The sequence below is a fragment of the Urocitellus parryii genome, chromosome 5, assembly GCF_045843805.1.
Source record: "Urocitellus parryii isolate mUroPar1 chromosome 5, mUroPar1.hap1, whole genome shotgun sequence".
NCBI classification, from domain to species: Eukaryota; Metazoa; Chordata; class Mammalia; order Rodentia; family Sciuridae; genus Urocitellus; species Urocitellus parryii.
Genome location: NC_135535.1, coordinates 11,088,244 through 11,099,734, shown reverse-complemented (window position 1 = coordinate 11,099,734; position 11,491 = coordinate 11,088,244).

Sequence of the window (11,491 nt, the reverse complement as noted above, 5' to 3'; positions counted from 1 at the left end):
TGTGCATTCTCGATGACAGCTGCGAGACTGAAAGCCACGGGGTTTGAGATGGTCTGAGAGTTTTGGAGCAGGGAGGGCTCCTGAGCAATTCCTGCCCCCTCCCCCACCGAGCTCCAGTAGCCACAGCCGTGATGTTTGCCAAGAATGAATGCACTGTGAGCCTCCAAGGGTGGTCAAGAACTGCTTAATCTAATAGTCACAATCAAAACCAACACTCACAAAACCCCCGTGAGGCCTGGATAGGTGGGGAGGCCAAGGCCCACGCGAGGCCACGCTCATGCCAAGGGGGCTGGGGCTTGAACGTGGGTAGTCTGTCCACCCAGCATGCCTCCCCCCGACACTCTGGCACTTTCCCTCTGATTGAGCATCACAGGCCATGCACGTGCCAAGCCCTTCACATCCTCTCTCGTCACATCCTCTCTCGTTTGACGTCACAACTCTGGCGAGCGGAGGTACTACTGTGATTGAGCAGGCGAGGACCCTGAGGGCAGGAGAGGGCCCCAGTCACGCGACAAGTCGGCCAGAACCAGGCAGGGGACCCAGCCCAGGCCTCTGACTCTGGTTTTCTAATCCAGGTTCATCCGCCAGCCTCTCCTGGGCTGGGGGCTGGGCTGGTGCCGGGGCCACTGAAGTGAGCCCCGCAGGTTGCCAGCCTCGCTCTGGCCTGTGTGGCCCGCGTGGGGATGTGGGCCTGGATCGCAGGACACTGGCTTTTTTAGAGGGGCCAGGAATCAGGGCTTTTCTGTGAAATCCCCGGCCCTTGAGGATCCGCAATGAACTTAGATTGGAAGCACTCAAGCAGCCATGGAGATGGCTGATGGCCGCTGTGACCTCTAGTCAAGAAAGGATGTGGGGATGTGGGACGTCACAACAAACCTCAGGACCGGAGGACACTGGGTCCCTGTGCCTCCAGGAGCACGCCGCCCGGGATGGCCAAGAGGAAGCCGGGCAGGCTGAGGAGGGTGGGCTGAACTGAGCCAGGGCTTCGGGTAAGTGGGGCAGAGACGGCTGCTGACAAGCAGCTCCAGGAGGACTCCATCATCGCGGGTGGGCGACTCCCGACAGCCGGGCAGCAGTAGGCGCAGGAGCTGCGGCTTGGTCCCAGTGACGTGGCCATATTCCCAGCAGGAGCTGTGGCTTGGTCCCAGTGACGTGGCCATATTCCTAGCCCTGCACCTGGGCTGGTGAGGCCCACTGCAGGGCCCAGGTCCTCCCACCACCTCACCGCCACAGCCAGGGTCCTCCCTCTTCTTGGCCCCACCAGGGCCACCACTTCCAGGGGGGGCAGCAGTTTTCTTGGTCAGAACTCAGTCCTTTGGGTAAAGAAGAGGCTTGGGGAGAGGAACTGTGGGAAAGGCCCCAGCTCTTCGGGGAAGCCCTGATCTACAGCCCTCCCTCAGGTCCCGAGAGCCTGGGGTGGTGGGTGGGACGCGAGGTCACCTCTGGAGCGCGGCGCTGGACGTGACCCTGCTGTTTGCTTTGCCCCCACTCGCCTGGGCCTGGGCGTTTCCGTCTCTGCCCAGGCGGTGCTTGGCCGTGGCCATTTCGCTAAAGGGCAGAGAGCTGGAGACTGACTCACCTGCCATGTGCCTGGAATGCAAAGTGGCCGGAGCCCTGGCCCAGCGCGGACACTGCCGTGCGCGGATCCCGTCAGCAGGGGGCAGCAGCAGCCGGGAAAAGGAGGGCGCCCAGGGCGCAGCCCTTTGGATTGATTTTGCAGCTGCTTTTATTCAAGGCTGAGGACATCATCTTTTCAGAGACCCCGGGGATCGTCGCAGGAAGCCAGGAGTTGCTTTTCCAGAACATTCCGTGTTTAGCCTCTCTTGCCCTTGGGCTCGGCCAGTAGAGAACTGGGAAGTCGGCAGAGGGCAGGTGTCTCACCTGAGCATGGCCCTGGGAGGACGTGCTCCAGTCCCTGCCCAGAGCCTGCTGAAGTCCCTCCCTGGTCCTTCTCTGCACTCTGTGCATAAAGCTTGTGTCACGGGGTTTGAGAAGGGGACAGATGACTCCCGCAGCTCAGCCTGAACCAAGCCAAATGCTACTGAGGCAAATGAGGCTGCCCCTGTCTCTCCAAATCCCTTCCCCCTTTCCAGCCCCTACCTGCATAAGACCTTGGAGCCAGAGGACAAAAAGCCCTCCCCAGACTGGCCCTCCTGCAACTGCCTGGGCCCATCTGAGCTTGTCCCCAGCCCCCAGAGCCTTAAAAAGCCCAGGCTGGGTGTGATGGCGACGCCTATAATCCCAGTTGCTAAGGAGGCTGAGGCAGGAGGATCGCCAGTTTGAGGCCAGCCTCCGTAACTTAGTGAGTCTCAAAATAAAAATTGAAAAAGACCAAGGATGCAGCCTAGTGGTAGGGCACCCACCCGTTCCACCCCCAGTACCAAAGAGAGAAAGAACCCCAATAACCTAGTTTTCTTCTCCTTCCATCACAGAGCCAAGCTGCACATCCCCCTCTGCATTTTGCTTTTGGGGGACCCCATGCCCAGCATACAAAGTGCCCCCTGTTCTTTTATTATGGCTGAGTTTGTTCTATTCCAGAGCAGGATCTCTCTAAATCTTTTCACATGTCCACCCAAAATCCCAGAGTCTCCCTCCTGGCCTTGGGGTGAGGTCCGCCTTCCTCATGGGGTGGCCAGTGGGTGGCGGGGGGAGGAGGTGTTCCCACCACTCTGTGCCACTCTCTGTGCGCAGGCAGCGGGCTCCCTGGGACCTGCAAACCTGACCTGCCTATTCTGCCTCAGGGCCTTTGTCCCTTCTGTCCCCTTTAAACCCACTTAAGTCCTAATATGCTTTTCTCAGCTCAAATATCACCCGCTCTGTGTGCCCCGTCTGTGCCGTGAAGGCGTCTGTGGTTACTGGCAGAGTGCCTACTGGTGAAGGAATAGGTTCTAGAGCCAAAGCCTTCAGGCTCTAATCCTACCTGTGTGACCTTGGGCAGCTCACCACACCTCTCTGTTTCAGTTTCTTCCCACGTGGAATGGGAGCACTAATCCATCCTTTGTCCTGGGGTTGAGATGAGGGTTGAATGTCTGGCCAGCACATGTCTCCACCCAAGTCGTGTGTGTGTGTGTGTGTGTGTGGGGGGGGGGGATGGAGCCCTCTCTCACTGCTGGTAGGGATCCTGTCTCCTTACAGCGTCACATCCCCTCACCCCGTCTGTCCCCGCGGAGAGTAGGTGTTCCACAAAGACGCATCCAGATTGCTGTACTTCAGACTGATCTCTGGAGGAATCACTGCTGGAACCTGGTGGTCCTCAAACAAAGCACCCGGTGGCCACAGTCAGTGTCTGCAGACCCCAGGGCTCGGCCCAGCCGGGCCGGGTCATGAGATGGTGTCATGTCCCTTCACGGCCCCCTTCCCAGTCGGGATCCTATTTTCCAAGAGAGGACACCGAGGGCAGGTAGGGTCCAGCTGTCACGGGCTGGACGTCAGAGCACAGCAGACCAGGGAACTCTAAGTGTGGCCTTCGTCCCCAGATGGCCGTCTGCGCCAAGAGGTCTCTGCTCAGGCACCTCCCCGCCTTCTGCCTGGCTCCGTCCTGGGCAGTGTTTTGACCCAGCTCAGTGTGCCTCCCTGCTCGGGCCCTGCGCCCCCTCCCTGCTCGGCCTCGGGCCCTTGGGGAGGGGAGCAGCCCCCGCCCCTGCCCGACCAGCCGCCTGGCTCAGGGCCTCTGCCCCCGCTCTGGGCCCCGCCGGCTCAGGGCCTTCTGCGTCCACGTCTGCTCAAGCCCCGACCAGCTCTCCAAGAGAGACGTCCTGGGTCCTGCCTTCCCCAAACCTCCCCTGAAAATAGCCCCCCCAACTCTTGATCCGGCACCTTCCCTTGGTTCCATCATCTCCTGCCAACCGTCACCCTGAATCTGCGTCAAAGGTCACTCGTGGCCAAAGGGTGGGCTCCCCGGCTCAGGAACAGGGGACGGGGTGCACTTAGTATGTGTCGGACCCGAGGTAGGCACCGAAGCCTCTTGGTCACCTCACGACGTGGGGCCTGTGGCTGTCCCTTTGCGGGAGGACACGGAGGCAGCCCCGGCTCTCCAGCCTTCGCCGAGTGGTGGGGAAGGTCCCCGGGGCTCCTTCTTCCCTCCAGGGCTCCCTGGCCAGCAGAGTCCTGGTGTGATGGACTCAGGTCCCCTGTCCCCTCCTCTCAACGTGTCTTGTTAACACCTGGAGGTGGCATTCATGAACTGGGAATCGGTGGCTTTCAAACGGGGAATTCAGCCGCCTGAGCTGGTTCCCCAGGGACCGACTGGACAGGCCACCTCTGGGCCCCCTCCCTGCTCTAGAAGGGGGGCTGGCGAGACTTGGGGTGGCCCGTGAGGCCCGACTTACCACAACCCAGGGCTGTGGGCTCGGTGCTAGAGCACCTGGCTCTCAGGTGGCAGAGGGACAGGGGGGCGGGTCGCGGGGTCAGCAGATCTGGGTCCCGAGTCTGACCGCAGCAGCACGTGTCTATGGGCCACTCAGTCTCCCCCATCTAGTGTCCTGGGAAAGATCTTTCTAATTCCACCAATTTGCAAAACCATTTTGGGATACACAGAGCTGAAGAGCAGAGGCTGGGTTGGGGACCCCGTCCCCCGGACCTGCCCTTCTCCTCGCCAATGGCTCTCTCCTGTTCTTCCAAGCCTTGTCGGCAGGCGAGCATTTTGCAGAGAGGAAACTGAGGCTCAACAGAAGGCGTCTAGTGGCACACCACTGCGAGAGCTCGTCACCTGTGAGACGGGGAGCAGAGTTCAAATCTCGCTCCAAACCCGACTCCGCTTGTGACGGGGACCCAAGGGGAGCTGATGAACTTGCTGGGACTCTGTTTCCTTATCTGTAAAGTGGAACCCGCCACAGGGGGCTGTGGGCATGGATGCTTTTGGCTCAGTGGCACGGAGGGCTCCCCGTCATGGTGACCCTGGGGCATCGTTGCTGAATGGACGAGTAAATGACTCAAATGCATCCTTCTCCTCTATTTAGGGCGGGAAGCTTCCCTGGCAAGAAATCCAAGAACCGAGGGCGATTTCCTCCAGATAGAAATAAAGTGCAGAGTGAAGCTGTTGATCGTGTGCAGGGATCAGTGTCACCTTTTCGGGACGAGCCACATTCTGAAAGTACCTTTCCAAGAGCAGAGAGCGGGCTGGCCCCGGGTCACCCGGGCTGATCTCTGGCGATGCTGACAAGGTGGCGCGTGGTGATGATTTTGGAAGAAGCCCCTCCCCCACCCCGACCTCCGCTCCAGCAAGAAAACATTGAATTTTGCAAAAACTGCTGGGGCCGAGACAGTCCTCCCGAGGCGCTGGCTCACCCGGGGGTCCCTCAGCCGGCCCAGAATCGTCTCCGGAGGGCTCTGCCCACACGAGTGTCCTGCGCTCATTTCTCGAGAGTCCCCAGATGTGAGTGTTGGAGGAGGGAGGGTGAGAAGTGGCCGGGACCTGGAGAGCCAGGGCAGGAAGAGGGAAGGGGCTCTGGCTGGAGCCTGTCCAGGCGGCCCCACAGGAGCCCTGGTGAGTACAGAGCGTGTCCCCGTCTCCCGGAGCCCCAGAGCTGCCCATCAGAAGGCTCCGCTGCGGCTCCCAATCCAGAGGCAGGAAGCCAGATGCTCCTGGTTGAGGTCCCTGGGTGGGGACGCCTGTCTGGTCCATCGGGCCCGTGACCCCAGCGCTGACCCGCTTAGCTTGGGCTCCGGGGTCAGAGGAACCAGGGCCGAGCCCGAGGCCACGCCGCCTTGGTTTGGATTCTCCCAGAAGCTGCCTCAGAAAGGACGTGGGTGCGAGTGTTCATTGCAGATGGCTCCCAGGACACCCCTGGGGAAGAGCCAGGGGAGGACACTGTGGCCCACCTCTGTCCTGGGGACTGAGGAAGCCGTGGAGAGGGGAGGAAGCTGGTGTGTTCTGGTCAGACTCACTTGCGCCTGTCCAGAGCCCTGCAGGACGTGTCTCCTGGGCACTTCCACCTTGGCTCCTGCCCCGGGACAAGCAGGCCTTGGGCAACCAGGCCGTGGGTCTAACCCTGACCCCTCACCCTTCAGGAAGGGGCGGGTGGGGAGCATCAGAGCCTCTGTCGTCTGTGAATTCAGGAGGCCGTGGGAAAGGCAGCCACAGAAGTGCTTTGCGAAGGTGGCTGTGACCATGACAGTCGCCACCTGTCTGTTTGGAAGGTCTTTCTCCTCCTCCTTAACCAAAAACTCCTACTCACCCCCCAGGTGCCCAGGTACCTGCCACAGCTTCAGCGGCACCTGCTCCGGTGTGTATGAGTTTCCCGTGGCTGCTGTAACAAGACCACAGCTCGGGCCCTTAAAGTGATAGAGATTCACTCTCTACGTTCTGGAGTTTGGAAGTCTGAAACGGAGGAGCTGGAGGGGAGGGTCCCTCCTGCCTCTCCAGCTGCCACTCCTGGTGTTCCTTGGCTGGCGGCAGCTCATTCCAGCCTCTGCCTCCATGGCCACAGGGCCTCCTTCCTGGGCCTTCTGCTCCTCTGCCCGTCACTGGATCTGGGGCCCACCCTAATCCAGGCCAGCCCATGAGATGTGACCCGACTGACTTCTGAAGGATCCTTTTTTCAATTAAAGTCACAGTCTGAGGTTCTGGAGGACACTTATCCAACCCACTAGAGCAGATCTACAATGTTTCCTTCATCGCGGGGACCCTGGTTGGAAAGGGGGCCTCTTTCCTTCCAGTCACAAGCACCACGAAGGTCCACGGCTTCTGGGAGCCGCCCGAGGCCCACGTTCTTTCTGACAGCGCTGTCCTCCCTGTGTCTTGAAGTCCCGGGTTGGGAGAAGGTGGCTCCATCTCTGGGCCCGACTCCATCCTCGACGGCGTGAAGGAGGGAGAGCCAAGGGCAGGGGTCCCGGCAGCCCTCGGCAAGCCCACCAGGGGCCGCATTTCCGCCTCATAGACCCAAACCAGGTCCCCTGGTCACGGGAGGATTTTTCTTAGGACACATTGTGGCCTCACACCCGAGTGGGGCTCTGATAGAAAGAAAGGGGAGAGCTGGGTGCCGGGGGGGTACTCACTGAAGTCCCAGTGGCTCGGGACTCTGAGGCAGGAGGATCGTGAGTTCAAAGCCGGCCTCAGCAGCTTAGCAAGGAGTCCAGGGCCATCCATGGGCTGTGAGTGGACTGTTGGGCGCAGTAGCCTCCTGAGGGGATGAGTCTGACACCCCCACAGGGACTGACCGCCTGATGCAGGTGAACCTCCCCCTCAGGCTCCGCCTAAGGTCTCACATAGCACCAGAGACGGGTGTGACCTGCCAAGAAGTCAATCCACCTGCCACTGCACGACTCGCCCTGAGACCTCATCCTGCCTGTGATGTGCCCCCTTCAATAAGCCCCGGAGCCATTTTGCCTTTGTCTAGATCAAAAACCCGAGTGGACTAGATCTACGGGGGGCTTCGCTTTTGTAGATGTATTTCCGAGTGTTTGAGTTTTATTATTTGTTAATTATTTGAGATATTAACATTTAGAGTGGCTATCTGGGGTGGCTAGGATTCCTCTGGGCAGGAGAGCCCTCGGATGGGACGCTGGCCATCTTCCCCTCCGAAAACCAGGCCCTAAGCAACTTAGTGAGACCCGGCCTCTAAATAAAAAATAAAAAGGGCTGGGGATGTGGCCAGTGGTTAAGTGCCCCTGGCTCAATCCTGCCCCCTCCCCCCACCAAAAAAAGGGAGAATCAGCGACGAGGAGGCAGCAGTAATGACTTACGCCTCCTGCTGAAAGCTACGCAGCCCATCCTCATCTGCACGTCCCACATGGCCCTGTCAGACCCGCAGTGGCCATGGGCGTGCCCCGTGGCTCTGCCCAGCAGTGACCTTCCACACTGTGCAGCCTCCTTTGGACCAGCAGAGCCTGCCCTGAGCAAGGCATCACCCAGGCCAGCTGAGGGGGCAGCAGGTGCCTAGGAGCCCACCCAGAGCCAGGAACGGGTGAGCTGGGGGGGGGTGTGGCGCCCAGGCAGAGCAACCCCAGGGCCCTTGCCCACCAGCTCCTCTCCTTGGCACCGCATCTCAGCAAACAGGGAAGGCCGGTGACGATGACCGTGGATGGAGCCACATGACACACATGGACCATTCCAAAGCACCCGGTCCAGTGGCATTCGGTGCATCCGTAATCCATGTAACCAAAACTCTAGTCACCTTAGAACACCCTGAGCCCATTAAGTAACTACTCCCTATACCACTTCCCTGTTCCTGGGGGAAACCTCTGATCTGTTTTCTGTCTCTAGGAATTTACGTGTTCTGGGTATGTCACCTCTTGTGACTGGCTTCCTTCACTTGGCATGATGTTTTCAAGTTGTAACATGCTTCATTCTTTTTTATGACCAAGTAATATTTCACTACATGGCTATACCACCTTTGGATTATCCACTCACCACTGATGAATATTTGGGTTAACTTTCACCTTGTGGCTTATTATAAATAATGTTGCTATAGAAGTTCCTTTGTGTACATATGTTTGTTGGCTATTTCTTCTTTTTCTCACCACTTCTTTTTTCTTGGTATTGGGGATTGAACCTAGGACTTTACACAGGATGCTACACAAACACTCTATCTTGAGCTACACCCACCTTTTAAATTTTATTTTGGCCTCACTAAGTTGCCCAGGTTGGCCTTGCACTTGCAATCCTCCTGTCTCAGCCTCCTAAGTAGCTGGGATTACAGGCCTGCGACACTACACCAGCCTTTGTATATTTTCTTTGGAGACATGTCCGTTCATGTCCACTGCCCATTGTTAATCAGTGTGCAATAACGAATAATGTTTTTTGTTTAAATTTGACTGGACTATGGGGTGCCCAGATATTTGGTCAAACATTTTTCTGGGTGTTTCTGCAGAGCATTTTGGATAACATCAACATTTAAGTTGATGGACGGGGTGAAGCCGATCATCCTCCCTAGAGGAGGTGGGCCTTACCAATTCGCCAAAAGACTAGTAGAATAAAAAGTCTGGCCCTCTTTTCAGTAAAGGAGAACTTCTTCTACCTCTCCCCAACAGGGACATTGTGTTTTTCTTTTTCTTTTCTTTCCTTCAGACTTGAACTGAGACCACACGTCAGCTGCCCGGGGCTCCAGTTGGCCAACTCACCTGCAGATGTGGGGACTGGTCTGTCTCCATAATCGCGGGAGACAATCCCTTAGGTCTCATCTCCAACACGTGCAGCCGGGCCTCTCCAGAGGGTCCCACTGCAGGTTCTAGTCCAGGAGAAGGTCAGGGTCAAATCCAACGTCCGGTTTCTATTGAACGCATCTAGAGTCTGGAAACCTTGAGCAGAACCATCGTGAGTCAGGGCCAGCCCATCCATCCAGCCATCCATCGCCTAGGTGTCTGCTATAATTTGGATCTGGAACTGTCCCCTGAAAAGCTCCTGTGTTGGAAGCAGGGTCCCCAATGCAGCGGGGTGCAGAGCTGGGGCTTTTAGGTGCTGATGAGGGTTGTGCCCCAGGAGTGGATTAATCCATTTGATGGTTAGTGATACGAGTGGGATTAGCAATGTGAATGGGCTGCTGTAGGCAGGAGGGTGTGGCTGGAGGAGGGAGGGCATTCGGGGCCTTTGGGGGTCATATCTTGTCCCTGGCTCCGCCCCTCTCTGCTTCCTGGCTACCAGGAGCTGAGAGCCCTTTGAATGCGCCCCCAGTTTGCCGTGCTGTGTGCGTTCCCACAGCCTCGCCCTGCGACCCATTCAAAGCTATTCCCAGATAAAACTTGGCTGATTCTTTTCTCATTGGTGTTTCTCTCGGCCGCCTCTGAACCAGGGGGTGTCCGTCTGCTCTTTCCCATTTTGTTAGCTGTGCCGCTTGGGCCAGTTCCCTAACTTCTCTGAGTCCGCCATCTTGCTGTGTTGAAAGGGAGTGAACTGGGGGCGGTGCCTCGGCCGGTCCTGCAGCTGGAGAGCTGGAGGCTGGGAACTGAGAGCAGCAGTCCTGGGGGCGGGACGTCCAGGGTCAGGGCCTCGGCTGGTCTGGTGTCTGGGGAGGGCTGTGCTCTGCTTCATAGATGGCACCCCGTGCCGCGTCCTCACGTGGCAGAGGCGGGGGACAACCTCCCTGTCACCTCCTTTATAAGGGCACACGTTCCACTCATGAGGGTGGCACCTGGTGACCTGATGGCCTCCCGAGGCCCACCCCTTCATGCCATGGACGGCTGATTGGACTTCAGTGTGTGGTGACTGGAGGGACAACATGGCAGATGGGGGACAGTGCCTGGCACCTGTAGGACTTGAAGAGGCGGCGGAGGGCAGGTCTGGCAGCCCCACAGCCGCAGCCGGCTCGGCCCCTCCTCCAGGCCCACGGCTGAGGGGGCCCGGCCACCTCTGGTCCCGGCTCCTCCTGCCCCGCAAACCCACACCCTTCAGTGTGTCCCGGGGCGTCCATCTGCGACACACCTGGGGTCCTGCTGGCTCCTCTCTTATCAAAAGCCACTCAGGGACGGGTTGTGGCTCCTCAGCCCCCAGTCCCCGCCGTCCCTGCTCCCAGCCTTGGGCACCCAGACAGAAGCCGGTGGGTGACAAGGGGGCTCCTCTGAGCAATGAGAAAGGAGCTGTGTCCAGCTGCTGAGAAGCCAGGAGGGGCACAGAAGGTGATGACCAAGGTGTCGGCCATGCTGCGGGGACACTGGAGGGTGCTGGAGTCCAGTGCAGCCTACGGAGGAGCGTGCTGAGCAGGACGGCTCCCTGTGACGAGGCAGTGCAGGGGAGGGACACCAGGAGGCTGCAGTCTGCACTCAGTGACCTTGAGTGAGTCCCAAACACACAGGGCCTCTGCCTGGTGAAGGGTCCCAGCTCCCTGTGCGCCGGCCCAAGAGCCAGCAGGCCCAGGGACACGTCCTGCCCTCGGGCTCACAGGGTCTCTGGGAGGGTGCATGGGAATCATGTGTCACCCTGTTTCTTTCCACCAGCAGGAGTCGGTCGGGGGCTCTGACCCCGACCATGGGCCCTGACCCGGACTGTGGGCCCCTGTCGGGGTGGTTTTCCTGAGATGAATGCGACTGAGCCTTTGGGCCATCGGGGAGGACAGGTCCAGGCCCAGGGAGCAGCCTGGGGTGACAGACTGTGAGGGCCCAGGAGGAGGCTGGGGGAGGGCTGGCAGCTGTCCCTGGGGCCAGGACGGCTGCACTTGGATTTGGGGTTCCTTGTGTGGACTGAGCAGCCGCCCAGGCGCCTCCAAGCAGGAGGACACTAGTGGAATCTAGATTTTGGGAAGAGCCCTTGGCCCCACGAGGGGAGCAGAATGAGAAGGGTCGGGGTGCCGGGAGACTGGCCAGCAGAGCCCCCTGCTGTGGAACACAGGGAGGAGCCGGGCCACCTCCACTCATGACGCTCCCAGGACACAAACTTGTCCAACCTGAGTTCCCGCGAGCGGAGGAGCAGGAGCAGGAGGAGGAGGAGGAGCAGAAGGTGCTGCTAGGAATGCGAGACCGAGACCGGGCCAGGTGGCTCCACAGAGTCACACTCCTGCCTGATTGGCCTGGACTCAGGTGGTGGCCGAGGATGAGAGGGATGGTCTGGACCAGAGGAGGG